The sequence below is a fragment of the Ovis aries genome, chromosome 22 (genome assembly GCF_016772045.2).
Source record: "Ovis aries strain OAR_USU_Benz2616 breed Rambouillet chromosome 22, ARS-UI_Ramb_v3.0, whole genome shotgun sequence".
NCBI classification, from domain to species: domain Eukaryota; kingdom Metazoa; phylum Chordata; class Mammalia; order Artiodactyla; family Bovidae; genus Ovis; species Ovis aries.
Window position 1 is genome coordinate 91,605 of NC_056075.1, and position 19,318 is coordinate 110,922.

General features: G+C 37.7%; 2 pseudogenes; both read right to left on the reverse strand.

Moving 5' to 3' along the window:
- Positions 1 to 693: 693 nt before the first annotated feature.
- Positions 694 to 11,035, reverse strand: LOC106990543 (olfactory receptor 5W2-like; annotated as a pseudogene).
- Positions 11,036 to 16,866: 5,831 nt separating this feature from the next.
- On the reverse strand, positions 16,867 to 17,797 carry LOC106990542 (olfactory receptor 5W2-like; annotated as a pseudogene).
- Between the last annotated feature and the right edge of the window lie 1,521 nt (positions 17,798 to 19,318).

Sequence of the window (19,318 nt, forward strand, 5' to 3'; positions counted from 1 at the left end):
ACAGTTCCAAAATATGATAAAATATGGTAGAAATAAAAACCTATACATCTTTTATATAAAATAAGAATTTTATGTTTGTAGCTTTTTCCACAATGAAAAGTTTTCCTAACATGCCATAATGTCCCACAAATGCCCTTAAATTTTTTTTATCCCATGATGATTTTGTGGCTCATTTATTATCAAACTGCTTAGTTCATTAATACCTACTACTAGTATCAGCTTAAATTCATTAATATAAAAAATATAAAAAGCCTGAGTTCTGAAAGATTGCTCAGTTAATCTTTGATTTACTTTATGACAAAATCTTTAAGACATTGCATAATGTTTAGTGAGACTGAAATTATGTTTGAATGATAAATGAACAAAATTAGCATAAGTAGAAAAGTCAAAAGGTTTTTCAAAAATGTTAAGTGCCATATATAAACCCTGCCCACATACTAAGCATGATATATGAGGAAACCTACAATATTTCTTAGCAGTGAAGATGACTTAGTCACTCAGTCATGTCTGACTCTTTGTGGCCCCATGGATTGTAGCCCACCAGGCTCTTCTCTCTATAGGGATTCTCCAGGCAAGAACACTGGAATGAGTTGCCATTTCCTCTTCCAGTTAATAGTGGAGTTTAATACAAATAATTATTCACTTAGGAACTTGAGAAAGTTGTTTCTCATGTGTCATGCCATATAATTTTAATTACACAATTACTATATGTGTGTGGTTGTGTGCACATATGCCTAATACAAATATTTTAAAATATAGTTTAGCTTTCAATTTTACTAAGACTTCTTTCACATCCTTGTTCCATAGGCTAAATATCAGAGGATTTAGGAGGGGAATCACAAGAGTGTAAAGCAAAGAGGTAATTTGTCTTCATCTAGAGAGTAAGATGAACTAGGCCTGAAATACATAAAAAGCATAGTTCCCTGAAAAATTGACACTGCAGTTAAGTGGAAGGTGCAGGTGATAACAGCTTTGATTCTCCCCTCAGCAGAGTGGACCTCCAAGACTAAAAGGATGATATAAAAATAAAAACAAGGACTCCTGAAACAGTACTCAATTCAATAGAACCCAAAGCAGTGAATATCATTAACTCATTAACCTCTGTATCCAAGCAGGACAGGAAAAAAAAAAAAAGAGGTAAATCACAGAAAAAATGGTTAATCACATTTAACCCACAGAAGCATAAATGGAATGCTAATGCTGTGTGTACCTCAGAAACTGTCATCCCCACCAGGAAAATCCCAGCCATGAGCAAGGAGCACACCCCACTGGACATGCTGACCGCATAGAGCAAGGGGCTGCTGATGGCCTTGTACTGGTCATAGGGCATCACAGCCAGCAGGAGACACTCAGAATTGGCAAAGATACAGAAGGCCAAGAATTTCAAAGCATAGCCAAATAAAGAGATTGACTTGTTTTTTGGCAAATAGGGAGAAATATCAATAACCTCAGATATGCAGATGACACCAACCTTATGGCAGAAAGTGAAGAACTAAAAAGCCTCTTGAGGAAAGTGAAAGAAGAGAGTGAAAAACTTGGCTTAAAGGTCAACATTCATAAAACTAAGATCATGACATCCGGCCCCATGGCTTCATGGCAAATAGATAGGGAAACAGTGGTAACAGTGGCTGACTTTATTTTGGGGGGGCTCCAAAATCACTGCAGATGGTGGCTGCAGCCAAGAAATTAAAAGACACTTGCTTCTTGCACCAACATAGACAGCATATTAAAAAGCAGAGACATTACTTTGGCAACAAAGGCCCATCTAGTCAAGGCTATGGTTTTTCCAGTAGTCATGTATGAATGTGAGATTTGGACTATAAATAAAGCTGAGCATCAAAGCATTGATGCTTTTTTTTTATTATTAAATTCCAATACAATTTTTGTTTTGTATTCTGATACAATTTCAACTACTATGTGAAAAAGGGTAAATAAACCACCGATAGTCATATTGATAAATATTTATCAGTTCAGTTCAGTTCATTTCAGTCGCTCAGTTGTGTCCGACTCTTTGCGACCCCATGAGTTGCAGCACGCCAGGCCTCCCTGTCCATCACCATCTCCCAGAGTTCACTCACACTCATGATCATCGAGTCCATGATGCCATCCAGCCATCTCATCCTCTGTCGTCCCCTTCTCCTCCAGCCCCCAATACTTCCCAGCATCAGAATCTTTTCCAATGAGTCAACTCTTCCCACGAGGTGGCCAAAGTACTGGAGTTTTAGCTTTAGCATCATTCTTTCCTAAAGCAATACATACTAATGTAAATTTGTAGGCAAAGTAATTTATTTGTGTAACATAAGAAAAACTGACTTTGACTTAGGATTAGGAGAAAAGGTTCACAAAAGATCTAAAATTTAGTATGGTTGTTGGAGGATGTGTGGTTCATCCATTGTATAGTGGAGGGAAGAGGTACCTAAGTGTGTGATAGAGCCAGCAAATCTGGAGAACATAAAGAAGTCTGGAGTAACAGCGAGCATCAGGAATGTGAAGGCATGACTAAGGTAGGAAAGGTACGTCAACCGTGGTTCTGAAGAGTTGTTGTTGTTGTTGTTTTAATTTTTATTTTTACTTTATTTTGCTTTACAATACTGTATTGGTTTTGCTATACATTGACATGAATCCACCACGGGTGTACATGAGTTCCCAATCATGAACCCCCCTCCCACCTCCCTCCCCATATCATCTCTCTGGATCACCTCTGTACACCAGCCCCAAACATCCTGTATCCTGTATCAAACATAGACTGGCGATTCATTTCTTACATAACAGTATACATGTTTCAATGCCATTCTCCCAAATTATCCCACCCTCTCCTTCTCCCACAAAGTCCAAAAGTCCATTCTATACATCTGTGTCTCTTTTGCTGTCTCGCATACAGGGTTATCATTACCATCATTCTAAATTCCATATATATGTGTTAGTATACTGTATTGGTGTTTTTCTTTCTGGCTTACTTCACTCTGTATAATAGGCTCCAGTTTCATCCACCTTATTAGACCTGATTCAATTGCATTCTTTTTAATGGCTGTGTAATACTCCATTGTGTATATGTACCACAGTTTTCTTATCCATTCATCTGTTGATGGACATCTAGCTTGTTTCCATGTCCTGGCTATTATAAACATTGCTGTGATGAACATTGGGGTACACGTCTCTTTCAGTTCTGGTTTCCTCTGTGTGTATGCCCAGCAGTGGGATTGCTGAGTCATAAAGCAGTTCTATTTCCAGTTTTTCAAGGAATCTCCACACTGTTCTCCATAGTGGCTATACTAGTTTGCATTCCCACCGACAGTGTAAGAGGGTTCCCTTTTCTCCACACCCTCTCCAGCATTTATTGCTTGCAGATTTTCAGATCGCAGCCATTCTGACTGGTGTGAAGTGGTACCTCATTGTGGTTTTGATTTGCATTTCTCTGATAATGAGTGATGTTGAGCATATTTTCATGTGTTTATTAGCCATCCGTATGTCTTCTTTGGAGAAATGTCTATTTAGTTCTTTGGCCCATTTTTTGATTGGGTCATTTATGTTTCTGGACTTGAGCTGCATAAGTTGTTTGTATATTTTTGAGATTACTTGTTTGTCAGTTGCTTCATTTGCTATTATTTTCTCCCATTCAGAAGGCTGTCTTTTCACCTTGCTTATACTTTTCCTTTGTTGTGCAGAAGCTTTTAATTTTAATTAGATCCCATTTGTTTATTTTTGCTTTTATTTCCAGTATTCTGGGAGGTGGATCGTAAAGGATCCTGCTGTGATTTATGTTGGAAAGTGTTTTGCCTATGTTCTCCTCTACGAATTTTATAGTTTCTGGTCTTACATTTAGATCCTTAATCCATTTTGAGTTTATTTTTGTGTATGGTGTTAGAAAGTGATCTAGTTTCATTCTTTTACAAGTGGTTGACCAATTTTCCCAGCACCAATTGTTAAAGAGATTGTCTTTAATCCATTGTATATTTTTGCTTCATTTGTCGAAGATAAGGTGTCCATAAGTGTGTGGATTTATCTCTGGGCTTTCTATTTTGTTCCATTGATCTATATTTCTGTCTTCATGCCAGTACCATATTGTCTTGATGACTGTGGCTTTGTAGTAGAGCCTGAAGTCAGGCAAGTTGATTCCTCCAGTTCTGTTCTTTCTCAAGATTGCTTTGGCTATTCAAGGTTTCTTGTATTTCCATACAAATTGTGAAATTATTTTTTCTAGCTCTGTGAAAAATACCGCTGGTAGTTTGATAGGGATTGCATTGAATTTGTAGATTGCTTTGAGTAGTATACTCATTTTCACTATATTGATTCTTCTGATCCATGAACATGGTATATTTCTCCATCTATTAGTGTCCTCTTTGATTTCTTTCATCAGTGTTTTACAGTTTTCTATATATAGGTCTCTAGTTTCTTTAGGTAGATATATTCCTAAGTATTTTATTCTTTTCATTGCAATGGTGAATGGAATTGTTTCTTTAATTTCTTTTCTACTTTCTCATTATTAGTGTATAGGAATGCAAGGGATTTCTGTGTGTTGATTTTATATCCTGCAACTTTACTATATTCATTGATGAGGTCTAGTAATTTTCTAGTGGAGTCTTTAGGGTTTTCTATGTAGAGGATCATGTCATCTGCAAACAGTGAGAGTTTTACTTCTTCTTTTCCAATCTGGATTCCTTTTATTTCATTTTCTGCTCTGATTGCTATGGCTAAAACTTCCAGAACTATGTTGAATAGTAGCAGTGAACGTGGGCACCCTTGTCTTGTTCCTGACTTTAGGGAAATGCTTTCAGTTTTTTACCATTGAGGGTAATGTTTGCTGTGAGTTTGTCATTTATAGCTTTTATTATGTTGAGGTATGTTCCTTCTATTCCTGCTTTCTGGAGAGTTTTTATCATAAATGGATGTTGAATTTTGTCAAAGGCCTTCTCTGCATCTATTGAGATAATCATATGGGTTTTATTTTTCAATTTGTTAATGTGGTAAATTACATTTATTGATTTGCAGCTATTGAAGAATCCTTGCATCCCTGGGATAAAGCCTACTTGGTCATGGTGTATGATCTTTTTAATGTGTTGTTGGATTCTGATTGCTAGAATTTTGTTAAGAATTTTTGCATCTATGTTCATCAGTGATATTGGCCTACAGTTTTCTTTTTCTGTGGCATTTTTGTAAGGTTTCGGTATTAGGGTGATGGTGGCCTCATAGAATGAGTTTGGAAGTTTACCTTCCTCTGCAATTTTCTGGAAGAGTTTGAGGAGGATAGGTGTTAGCTCTTCTCTAAATTTTTGGTAGAATTCAGCTGTGAAGCCGTCTGGACTTGGGCTTTTGTTTGCTGGAAAATTTCTGATTACAGTTTCAATTTCTGTGCTTGTGATGGGTCTGTTAAGATTTTCTATTTCTTCCTGGTTCAGCTTTGGAAAGTTGTACTTTTCTAAGAATGCGTCCATTTCTTCCACGTTGTCCATTTTATTGGCATATAATTGCTGATAGTAGTCTCTTACGATCCTTTGTATTTCTGTGTTGTCTGTTGTGATCTCTCCATTTTCATTTCTAATTTTATTGATTTGAATTTTCTCCCTTTGTTTCTTGATGAGTCTGGCTAATGGTTTGTCAATTTTATTTATCCTTTCAAAGAACCAGCTTTTAGCTTTGTTGATTTTTGCTATGGTCTCTCTTGTTTCTTTTGCAACTATTTCTGCCCTAATTTTTAAGATTTCTTTCCTTCTACTAACTCTAGGGTTCTCAATTTCTTCCTTTTCTAGTTGCTTTAGGTGTAGAGTTAGGTTCTTTATTTGACTTTTTTCTTGTTTCTTGAGGTATGCCTGTATTGCTATGAACTTTCCTCTTAGCACTGCTTTTATAGTGTCCCACAGGTTTTGGGTTGTTGCGTTTTCATTTTCATTCGTTTCTAAGCATATTTTGATTTCTTTTTTGATTTTTTCTGTGATTTGTTGGTTATTCAGAAGCGAGTTGTTCAACCTCCACATGTTGGAATTTTTAATAGTTTTTCTCCTGTAATTGAGATCTAATCTTAATGCATTATAGTCAGAAAAGATGCTTGGAATGATTTCAATTTTTTTTAATTTATCAGGGTTAGATTTATGGCCCAGAATGTGATCTATCCTGGAGAAGATTCCGTGAGCAGTTGAGAAAAAGGTGAAATTCATTGTTTTGGGGTGAAATGTCCTATAGATATCAATTAGGTCCAACTGATCTAATGTATCATTTAAAGTTTGCATTTCTTTGTGAATTTTCTATTTAGTTGATCTGTCCATAGGTGTGAGTGGGGTATTTAAGTCTCCCACTATTATTGTGTTATTGTTAATTTCCCCTTTCATACTTGTTAGCATTTGTCTTACATATTGTGGTGCTCCTATGTTGGGTGCATATATATTTATAATTGTTATATCTTCTTTTTGGAGTGATCCTTTGATCATTATGTAATGTCCTTCTTTGTCTCTTTTCACAGCCTTTGTTTTAAAGTTCTCTTTCATCTGATATGAGTATTGCTACTCCTGCTTTCTTTTGGTCTCTATTTGCATGGAATATCTTTTTCCAGCCCTTCACTTTCAGTCTGTATGTGTCCCTTGTTTTGAGGTGGGTCTCTTGTAAGCAGCATATATAGGGGTCTTGTTTTTGGATCCATTCAGCCAGTCTTTGCCTTTTGGTTGGGGCATTCAACCCATTTACGTTTAAGGTAATTATTGATAAGTATGATCCCGTTGTCATTTACTTTATTGTTTTGGGTTTGGGTTTATAAACCCTTTTTGTGTTTCCTGTCTAGAGAATAGCCTTTAACATTTGTTGGAGAGCTGTTTTGGTGGTGCTGAATTCTCTCAGCGTTTGCTTATCTGTAAAGCTTTTGATTTCTCCATATTTGAATGAGATCCTTGCTGGGTACAGTAATCTGGGCTGTAGGTTATTTTCTTTCATCACTTTAAGTATGTCTTGCCATTCCCTCCTGGCCTGAAGTGTTTTGATTGAAAGATCCTCAGTTATCCTTATGGGAATCCCCTTGTGTGTTATTTGTTGTTTTTCCCTTGCTGCTTTTAATATTTGTTCTTTGTGTTTGATCTTTGTTAATTTGATTAATATGTGTCTTGGGGTGTTTTTCCTTGCGTTTACCCTGTTTGGAACTCTCTGTGTTTCTTGGGCTTGGGTGATTATTTCCTTCTCCATTTTAGGGAAGTTTTCAATGATTATCTCCTCAAGTATTTTCTCATGGTCTTTCTTTATGTCTTCTTCTTCTGGGACTCCTATAATTCAAATGTTGGGGCATTTCATATTGTCCTGGAGGTCTCTGAGATTGTCCTCATTTCTTTTAATTCGTTTCTCTTTTTTCTCTCTGATTCATTTATTTCTACCATTCTATCTTCTATTTCACTAATCCTATCTTCTGCCTCCGTTATTCTACTATTTGTTGCCTCCAGAGTGTTTCTGATCTCATTTATTGCATTATTCATTATATATTGGCTCTTTTTTTTTTAATTTCTTCTAGGTCCTTGTTAAATCTTTCTTGCATCTTCTCAATCCTTGTCTCCAGGCTATTTATCTGTGATTTCATTTTGATTTCAAGATTTTGGATCATTTTCACCATCATTATTCGGAGTTCTTTCTCAGGTAGATTCCCTATCTCTTCCTCTTTTGTTTGGTTTGATGGGCATTTCTCTTGTTCCTTTACCTGCTGGGTATTCCTCTGTCTCTTCATCTTGGTTATATTGCTGAGTTTGGGGTGGCCTTTCTGTATTCTGGGAATTTGTGAAGTTCTCTTTATTATGGAGTTTCTTCACTGTGGGTGGGGTTGTATCAGTGGCTTGTCAAGGTTTCTTGGTTAGGGAAGCTTGTGTCGGAATTCTGGTGGCTGGAGCTGGATTTCTTCCCTCTGGAATGCAATGAAGTGTCCAGTAATGAGTTATGAGATGTCAGTGATTTTGGAGTAACTTTTAGCTGTCTGTATATTGAAGCTCAGGGCTGCGTTCCTGTGTTGCTGGAGAATTTGCATGGTATGCCTTGCTCTGGAACTTGTTGGCCCTTGGGTGGTGCTTGGTTTCAGTGTAGGTATGGAGGTGTTTGATGAGCTCCTATCGATTAATGTTCCCTGGATTCAGCAGTTCTCTGAGGTTCTCAGGGTTTGGACTTAAGCCTCCTGCTTCTGGTTTTCAGTTTTATTTTTACAGTAGGCTCAAGACTTCTCCATCTATACAAGCACTGATGATAAAACATCTAGGTTAAAGATGAAAAGTTTCTCCACATTGAGGGACACCCAGAGAGGTTCACTAAGTTACATGGAGAAGAGAAGAGAAGAGAGAGGGGGTAGCTAGAGGTGACTGGAATGAGATGAGGTGGGATCAGAAGAGGAGAGAGCAAGCTAGCCAGTAATCACTTCCTTATGTGTGCTCCACAGTCTGGACTGCTCAGAGATGTTCACAGAGTTATACAGGGTAGAGGAGAGGGAGGAAATAGGCAGAGGTGGCCAGGAGGATAAAAGAGGGAAATGAAAAGGAGAGAGACAGATCCAGCCAGTAGCCAGTTCCCTAAGTGTTCTCCATAGTCTGGAACACACAGAGATTCACAGAGTTGGGTAGAGAAGAGAAAGGGGAGGGAGGAGACAGAGACAACCTAGTGGAGAAAAGGGAGAGTCCAAGGGAAGAGAGAGTGGTCAAGCCAGTAATCTCACTCTCAGGTAAAATTGGGTACTGAAGATTGGGTTTTAAATGTACAAAATTGACAACAAATACCAAAAAGCAAAGATTAAAAATCTAGAGTAGAGCTTGGATTTTCAAAAATACAATATTAAAGAAAAGAAGAAAAAAAAAGTCACAAGAAATATCTTAAAAAACAACAATAACCACACACACACACACACACACACACACTATATATACATACATGTATATATGTATGTATATATGGCATTTGCTTTAAAAATAGGGTCTTTTTTCTGAAAAGTAATAGTAGTTTATAAAAATAAAAATTAAAGGAGAAATAGAGGACTTAAAAATTTTAAAAATTAAAAAAAAGAAAAAGAAATAAAGAAAAAACAATCAAACAGCATCAACAAAAAAAAAGGAGGGAGAGACAATGATGGTAAAAATAGTAAAAATATATCTGGGACTTTCTCTGGTGTTGTGGGTAGTGTGGGGTCACTACCAAGGTGGTTCCCTCTGTTTAGCTTCTTCTGTTTACTGGTCTCTTCAGTGTGTGATTCCTGCCCTGGCACAAGGAGGGCAGTGGTGGACAATTTTTTTTTTCTTTTTTAGGCTCACTTGTTCAGTCGCGCTGTGGGGAGGGAGGCTGCAAACAAATAACACTGGCGTGTGCTTGCAGTGCCTTAGCCACGCTGGGCCTACCCTTGCTCATGGTGCACACCGCTCAGGCGGTGCTTTGCCAGGAACCATCTGAGGCCGGCCCTAGGCTGCATGCACCTCCCCGGTCTAAGCCACTCAGGCTCAGCTCTCAGGTAGCCCTCAAAAGTGCAGATTTGGTTGGACTGTGTTTTGTGCCTTTCCCAGGTCTGAGTAGCTCAGGTGTTTGGCAAGCGCGGTCACTGCAACTTATCGCCTTTCCCATCCCTGCTGCTGTTTTCTGGGTGTACCACTGGCTCCCATTCTCTGGAGGATGGTGACTGTCCAGAACCCCAAGAAGACTTAGCAAGGAAGCCTGCTTGCAGTTTGGTAGGTAATGTCTCTCCAAGGCTGCGATTGCCCCCTTCCAGCCCTTAGGACTCTGGCTGCCTGTCACCGGAGGGGGATGGTCTGCAGCCAGCTATTTCTGTTCCATCCTTTGTTCTGTGTGTGGTCCTGGTGGTGTCTTATGTTAGAGCTTTCCCCATAGTAGCTATCCCACAGTCTGGTATGCTAGCCCAAGTTAGTTCACTCTGGTTACACTCGGGGCATTCTGGCCCCATTCTTAAAAAGCACTGCAGCCCATGCCTCCCTGCCCTGCCCCCACTTGCTAGTGGTGGATGCAGGCATCTGTGCTGCTTCTCCGCTGGGGGAGTTACCATTGGGCTCATAATCTGTTGGTTTTAATTATTTACTTATTTTTCTTCCCTGTTATGTTGCCTTCTGTGCTTCCCAGGCTTGCCACAGACTCGGCAGTGAGAGTGTTTCCTGGTGTTTGGAAACCTCTCTTTTTAAGACTCCCTTCCCGGGACAGGACTCCCTTCCTGGGATGGAGCTCCCTCCCTACCTCCTTTGTCTCTTTTTTCTTCTTTTATATTTTTTCCTACCTGTTTTTGAAGACAATGATCTGCTTTTCTGGGTGCCTGATGTCCTCTGCCAGCATTCAGGAGTTGCTTTGTGGAATTTACTCAGCATTGAAATGTTCTTTTGATGAATTTGTGAGGGAGAAAGTGTTCTCCCAATCCTATTCCTCCGCCATCTTAGGACCGCCCCCCTGCATTGATGCTTTTAACTGTGATGTTAGAAAAGATTCTTGAGAGTCCCTTGTATTGCATGGAGACCCAACCAATCCATTCTAAAGGAAATCAGTCCTGAATGTTCATAGGAAGGACTGATGCTGAAGCTGAAACTCCAAAACTTTGGCCACATGATGTGAAGAGCTGATTCATTGGAAAAGACTCTGATGCTGGGAAAGATTGAAGGCAGGAGGAGAAGAGATGTCAGAGGATGAGATGGTTGGATGGCACCACTGACTCGAAGGTCATGTGTTTAGGAGTTGGTGATGGACAAGGAGGCCTGGCGGGCTGTGGTCCATGGGGTTGCAAAAAGTCGGACATGACTGAGTGACTCAACTGAACTGAACTGGCAAATAGGTGCACCAGAATCTTGGGGCCAATGGCTGTGGAATATCAGAGGTCAGAGGAGAGGTGACTGATGGAAAAGTACAAGGGTATATGCAGCTAGGGATCCATCCTAATTAAAATAATCATTCCAGGATTTGCCAGAATGTTAACGAGATAAACAACAAAAAACATGATAAATAGGATCAGTTTAATCCCAGATTTATCAGTAATTCCCCTAAATATGAATTCAGTTAAGGATGAGCAATTTTCTCTTTCCATTCTTTGGTGTTCTTGTCTAAAATTTTGAAGAAATGGCAGAGAAAATGATACATATATGATTCTTGAGAGTTCCTTGGACAGCAAGGAGATCCAACCAGTCAATCCTAAAGGAAATCAGTCCTGAATATTCATTGGAAGGACTGATGCTGAAGTGAAGCTCTAATAGTTTGGCCATCTAATGCAAAGAACTGACTCATTGGAAAAGACTCTGATGCTGGGAAAGATTAAAGGCAGGAGGAGAAGGGGACTACAGAGGACGAGATGGTTGGATGACATCACCAACTCTATGGACATGAGTTTGAGCAAACTTTGGGAGTTGGTGATGGACAGGGAAGCCTGATGTGCTGCAGTCCATGGAGTCCCAAAGAGCCAGATGTGATTGAGCAACTGAACCAAACTGAATTTTGGAATAGTGTTTACATAGCAAAAGATTGGCCTTCCCTGGTGACATAGATGGTAAAGAATTCTCCTGCAGTGCAGGAGAGCTGTGTTCGATCTCTGCGTTTGGAAGATCCCCTGTAGAAGATAATGGCAACCCACTCCAGTATACTGGCCTGGGAAATCCCATGGATAGAGGAGCTTGGGGGGCTACAATTATGGGTCACAAAGATTCACACATGACCGAGCAACTTTCACTCACTCACAGAAAAAAAATAAATAAATATAATCAGAGAGAAATATTTCCATAAAATAGAAAGTATTTTAAAATGATTTATCCATATATATGACAAAGAACTTGTATCCACAATATACTAATAGCTTTGCTCATTGGGGAAAAAAAGACTTAAACAAAAAATGACACCCCCCAAAAATAAAAATTAACAGAAACTGTCAAAAAGAAGATACATAAGCAGCAAGTTAATGCATGAGAGTTTGCTCAGAACTATTAATTATTAAGGCAATGAGGATAAAGCCACAACACAATAACATAACACAAATCCCAAATGGACTGAAATTAATATACTGAGCATAACAAATTCCCTAATTCATCGGAAATCTCATTTGGGAACTAATAGGGACAGGCTTTCTTATCAGTTTGGGTGTTTTTCTTTGTTCTTTTCATTTGTTGGTTTTTCTACTTTTATTTTCTACAAATCTGGGAAATCGTTTAGCTTAAATCCATATAATTATTTCATATTTAATTTTGGAAATGTGATTCTTTTTTTTGAAATGAGATTCTTAATAGCAGCTTTTGATGCCTTTTTATATGTCATTCCTATTCTTGGTTGTGAGGATCTCAACACTGAAATATCAATTGTACTCCTGTGTAGCTATTGGTGAGGCAAAGTTCAAACCAAAACTAATTGCTAATATTTTCCCAGTAAAATCAAGAAATTGATGCATGTATGTTTCAAAAGAATTCTACTATTATTCTACTTCTCTGTTACACATATGGTGTATGTAGAATTCTTCTTGGTCACCTAATTATGGTGGTTAGTAGCTCAGTTATGTCTGACTCTTTGCTACCCTGTGGACTCTATTTGCCAGGCTCCTCTATCCATGGGATTCTCCAGGCAAGAATACTTTAGCGGGTAGGCATTCCATTCTCCAGGGGATCTTTCTGACTCAGGGATCAAACCTAGATCTCCTGTATTACAGGAAAATTCTTTACTGTCTGAGCTACCAAGTAAGCTCTAATTATACTCCAATCCAAATTAATTTTTCCCTCAGGAATCCCTGTCTTCTGGGGTGCAACTATTTGTTGCAGCAATTATTTTGTTCAGCCAGAATCCAGATTTAGCTTTTTAACAGGTCTGCTCCTCAAACACATGTAGATTAACATCCTTTCAATGTTCCCCCACCTAGCAATTTAGCTGATTGTTATTACAAGCTGGGTAACCTAAGGGGGGAGAAAATCTTCCAATGGGATTTGTGTTTCATTAAAAATGGAGATCTTAAAATAACTGTAAAACATGTCTTAAAGAGAAAGTGTATTCCTCAGCTATAAGCAAGTGAGAGAAAGGATCTATATTTAGAGATTTTTTGGTTCTTTGCAGACACTAAAACAATTCTAGGCAGACACATACTACCCAGATGATCTTCTTCAAAATACAGTTGTCTGTTCTTCAAGCCAATTATGATGTGGAGTTCATTGTGTCGTATGGTGCTGAAGTATTTTATAGCTCCCAGGTGCTGTGAAAATGAGGGGAGAGCCAGTGGGTGGATAAAGACAGTGTTGTTCTACAAGCAAGGTGGCACTTTTAATAACATAAAGATTAATAATGTACTGAGATACTCTAGAAAGTAAGCACTGTATCCATTACATAAACATATCATAAACCCTTTACAAGAAACTTTTATAATTAAAAATAAAAATTAATAGTTTCAATCTCATAGTGAAGGTACTGTGTTTATGGAATGCCATTTTAGATTATAATATACACATAGAAAATTTTCATCTACATCAATACTACTTTTGGAATTCCATTTAATGGGCTTAAATTCCTTTTTCGTTATATCATTCCCACTAGATCTAATAAAATGAGCTGATATTAGCAATGCAGTCTTTAGTTGCTGAAAGAAATATACACCATAAGCATGAAGAATGATTAATTAATGTGTTCATTAACTCTTAATTAATGGCAATCCTTATTTTGCTTGACTTTAATATATTCTAGTCTATGTTTTCTGCCGTGTTTCTCCTCATAATCAACAATTCAAAAGACATTTGGCTGAATTGAAAAAATATACCAAGAGTAGAGAATTTCAATCTTTTATATTATACAATTATTCTAAGGTGTTTCCACCATGAGAACTCTTTTTAACATGCTATAAAGTTTCACAAATACGACTCTGAATAACAAAGGAATTTTGTAGGCTTTATACTTCCATTCTGAAATGTTTTTACATCAGGACATTTTACAGTGACATCTAGAAAATTTAAGACTATCAGAGGTCTTTTAACCTTACACCTTTAATGGATAAATAAGAGTGTTCTTCAGTACTTTAGGGTATTTCAAATATATGTCTCCTCACTTTCTGTGCTTTAGCCTTCAGGAAACCAGATTCAAGATATATGAAGCATCAAATATCAAAAACTTATAATTTCTTACATCTAGTGCAATTAATAAGTATGTATGTCTTTATAAAAGTCTGTTAACTTTTTGTCCATAACCATTTCTTCACCTTCCCAAAACTGTTGTTATATGCATACAATAATTATACTATATTATGATTATAGGGCTTCCCTGGGGACTCAGATGGTAAAGAATCCACCTGCATACTGTGATATATATATATATATATATATATATATATATATATATGTATAAGGCACTTAGCAAACTCAGTTAATTTTGTGTTTCTGAGATATAAATAATAGCCAAAAAAGTTGTATACTATTTTTAGGTTAATATATATTTGCTTATTTTATGCTTCAGGCAACTGTCAGTGCTTTGGTTAACAAGGATGGAATGCCTTGTTCGTTACCAAAGAATGAGCACAAGCAGTGTGATATGAAACAATACTTTAGGTAAGTGAGTGTTTGTGAACCACAAAGAGACAAAAAAAGGGGCACTTAGGGCATAGAATGAGGGAGAAGAAAGGAAAAGAATCTTGGAAGAAGTGCAGAAGAATTGATAGTTGATAACAAAAACACAATAGTGTATTTTAACAAGTCTCTTTCTATACTTTCCATAGGGCTTAATAATCTAATCTTTAGACTTCTTTCCTTCTCATTTTTTAATATAGCTACTTCAAATGTAATTGATAGATACCACATATAGTTATAAGGTATACAATGTGATGAAGTGATATATGTATACTTTGTGAAATGATTATCACAATAAGGTCAATTAATACATGCATAACCTCACATAGTTACCATTTTGAGTGTGTGTATGGTGAGGACAGTTAAAGTCTATTCTTTTAGAAAATTTCAAGTTATAATACAGTATTGTTAACTGGAGTCATCATATAGATTCAATCCCCTAAACTTCTTCAATAAATAATAGAAACTTTGTGCACTTTGACCAACATCACCCTTTCCTCCTGTCTTTCAGCCTCTAACAACAACCAATCTACTATTTAATTCTATGAAATTTATTTATTTACTTAGGCTTCACCCCAAGGCTTGCAAGGATCTTAGTTCCCTGACCAGTGGTCAAACCTGGGCCTGGGCATTGTAAGCAGCAAGTTCTGTTCACTGGACTGCAGGCAGTTTCTGAGTTTTACATTTTAGATTCTATCTACATGTGAGATTATGTAGTGCTTGTCTTCCTCTGTATGGAGTATTTCACTTAGTATGTTGCCTGCATGGTTCTTCCATGTTATAGTAAATATGACTTCTTCTAACAAACATGGACTTGTATATTTCACAACCTGAATAACTGTCAAATCCTCTATCTACTATCCTTTCATCTCTCAAGTTGAGTCTTATTTAGATTTGACTGAATATCTCTATTTAAAGATGATTTTATTTTGGATTAGATTTTGCTTTGGAATTATAGCCCTCTATGTATTATTTCATGATGAATTTGAGGTTATAATGAGTTACTTGACCATTTAGTTAATATGTTATTTGTTTTACCTTATATTTCAGTTCAGTTTAGTTCAGTTGCTCAGTTATGTTCGACTCTTTGCAACCCCATGAATTGCAGCACGCCAGGCCTCCCTGTCCATCACCAACTCCCAGAGTTCACTCAGACTCACGTCCATCGAGTCCGTGATGCTATCCAGCCATCTCATCCTCTGTCGTCCATTTCTCCTCCTGTCCCCAATCCCTCCCAGCATCAGAGTCTTTTCCAGTGAGTCAACTCTTCGCATGAGGTGGCCAAAGTACTTGAGCTTCAGCTATAGCATCATTCCTTCCAAAGAAATCCCAGGGCTGATCTCCTTCAGAATGGATTGGTTGGATCTCCTTGCAGTCCAAGGGAACCTCAAGAGTCTTCTCCAACACCACACTTTAAAAGCATCAATTCTTCAGCGCTCAGCTTTCTTCACAGTCCAACTCTCACATTCACACATGACCACAGGAAAAACCCTAGCCTTGACTAGACGGACCTTAGCCGGCAAAGTAATGTCTCTGCTTTTGAATATGCTATCTAGGCTGCTCATAACTTTTCTTCCAAGAAGTAAGCATCTTTTAATTTCATGGCTTCAATCACCATCTGCAGTGATTTTTGAGCCCATAAAAATAAAGTCTGACACTATTCCCACTGTTTCCCCGTCTATTTTCCATGAAGTGATGGGACCAGATGCCATGATCTTCGTTTTCTGAATGTTGAGCTTTAAGCCAACTTTTTCACCCTCCTTTTTCACTTTCACCAAGAGGCTTTTTAGCTCCTCTTCACTTTCTGCCATAAGGGTGGCGTCATCTGCGTATCTGAGGTTATTGATATTTCTCCCAGCAATCTTGGTTCCAGCTTGTGTTTCTTCCAGTCCAGCGTTTCTCATGATGTGCTCTGCATATAAGTTAAATAATCAGGATGACAATATACAGTCTTGACATACTCCTTTTCCTATTTGAAGCCAGTCTGTTGTTCCATAGTATTTAAACTGCAAGATGTGCTATAGTATATAAAGGATCTACATGCTCAAAAATCAGAGTAAATGCACAATAAATCTCAGCATAATTGAACAATATTTGAATAAAAACTAAACAAAAAATTAGCATAATGGAGAAGTCAGAAATGTTGTTCATTTAAGCTAAATGCCATGTACAAATTCTAGAAAGATAATTTAACATGACATGTGAGAGGGACAGTAATAGATTTAAGATTGAGATTCAATGTAATACTACTTTAAGAAATTGAAAAATTATGTTTGTCATGTATTCTACCATATAACTTTTATAAATCACCTGTCACTACATGTGTGTGGATGCATGTTTATTCACATATGCCTAACATAAATATTTAAAGCCATTTATTTTTCAAGTTTTCTAGGGCTTCTTTCACATCCTTGTTTCATAGACTGTAAATCAGAAGGTTTAACATGGGAATCACAAGGGTGTAAAACAGCGAGGTCATTTTGTCTTGATCTAGAGAATAGGAAGAACTTGGTCTGAAATACATAAACAGCATAGTTCCCTGGAAAATTGCCACAACAGTTAGGTGGGAGGTGCAAGTAGAGAAAGCTTTGAATCTCCCTCAGCAGAGTGGATCTTCTAGACTGATAGGATAATATAACAATAAGAGACAAGGACTCCTGAAATGGTATTCAGTTCAGTGAAGCCAAAAATCATGAATATCACTAGCTCATTGACCTGTGTGTCTGAGCAAGATATCAACAGGAGAGGAGGAACATCACAAGAAAAAAGTGGTTAATCTCATTTGACCCACAGAAGCATAAGAGGAATGCTAATGTTGTGTGTATCAGAGCATCTGCCATTCCCACCAGGTAAACCCCAGCCATGAGCAGGGAGCACAACCTGTTGGATATGCTGACTGCATAGAGCAAGGGGCTGCTGATGACCTTGTACTGGTCATAGGCCATCACTGCCAGCAGGAGACACTCAGAATCTGCAAAGATACAGAAAACCAAGAATTGCAGGGCACAACCATGGAAGGAACTTGACTTTTTCTTGGCAAACAAGTCCACTAGCATCTTGGGGCCAATGGCTGTGGAATAGCAAAGTTCACAGAAGGAGAGGTGGCTGAGGCAAAAGTACATGGGTGTGTGCAACTGGGGATCCATCCTAATCAGGGTTATAATTCCAAGATTTGCCAGAAGATTGATGAGATAAATAAGTAGGAACATGGTAAATAGAGTCACTTTGTTCACAGTGTTATTAGTAATTCCCAAGAAAATGAATTCAGTCACAGAGGAGCAATTCTCTCCTTCCATTCTTTTTAGATCTTGTATAAACTCTTGAAAAATTGATCAAAAAATAAATGGCACATTCAAGTGTAACATTTCTACACATCTGTAAAAAATCATAAGGCAGAACATGGGTTTTTTTTCTTCTGCAATTTTATTTTTATATTCAGAAAAATATCCAGTCATGCACACAAATTAAAGAGGCATAGCCCTCTATTCTGCAAGAACAAAATGAATTTGAGAAAAACCTTTTTGAAAGGCTGATGTACATCTAGATGCCATCCATAAGGTTTGTCACTTTCTACCAGCTCTTTTCTGAGTCTCTCTCTCTCTCTCTCTCTCTCTCTCTCTCTCTCTCTCTCTCTTTAAAAACTTCAGGGAGTAGATCTAGAGTAATATACCTTTTTTTCACCTCCTGAAAACCATATGAAAGAGACTCCAATGATAGAGAGACTAGTCTCTACACTTAGGCTTAAGTATTTTCAATGCTTGAAAAGATTCACTTGGGTAAAAAACATATGATTACAATTTTTGTGTTTCTTTAAAAAACGTGATTGGTTTAAGAGTATTTGACTTAGTTCCCTACACGGTGAGTATATCAATGACTAATAATAACAACAGTAACCAAAAAAAAAAATATGTTACTTATTTTAATTAATTCTGTGTTTAGTCTTTGGTGAGATATGAAATAATTATTACTGACCTGTTTTCTAGAAATTTGCTATTGCTCTCCCACAGTGCTCATTATCTCTTTGTGGAGTGGTTGTTGTCAAAGGATGAATCTGTTTACCAGTGGAAGAAAATTTGCATCACTTTAGATTCTAAATGGCTTTTTTATATAATAAAATGGAAACGATAGGAGGGACAATGTTGTTCATTGTCCAGTTGTCACGTCATGTTTGAGTCATCAAAACCCTATGGACTGCAGCAAGCCACGCTTCCCTGTCCTTCACCATCTCCCGGAGTTTGCTTAAACACGTGTTCAGGATGCCATCCAACCATCTCATCCTCTGTTGCCCTCTTCTCCTTCTGCCTTCAATGTTTGCCAACACCAGAGTTTTTCCAAATGAGCTGTCTGTTCACATCAGGTGGCCAAAGTATTGGAGTTTCAGGTTCAACAACAGTCCTTCCAATGTGTATGAGTGGTTCGCCTGTAAGAATGACTGGTTTGACCTCCTTGCTGTCCAAGATATTTTCAACAGTCTTCTCCAACACCACAGTTCAAAAACATCAGTTCTTTGGCACTCTGCCTTCTTTATGGTCCAGATCTGACAACCATATGTGACAGCTGGAAAAACCATAAATTTAACTATACAGACCTTTGTCAGCAAAGTGATGAGTTGGCTTTTTAACACACTGTCTAGGTTTGCCATAGCGACTAATTTACCACACATATTTGTGTTACTTTAGATTCCAAATGGCTTTTTACATAATAAAATGGAAATGAGATAAGTGACAATACATACTTCTAAAATACATAGACTTCTTTCTCTGTTATACATTTGTATTTATGTGTGTATATATATATATATATTTAGGTGTATGGAG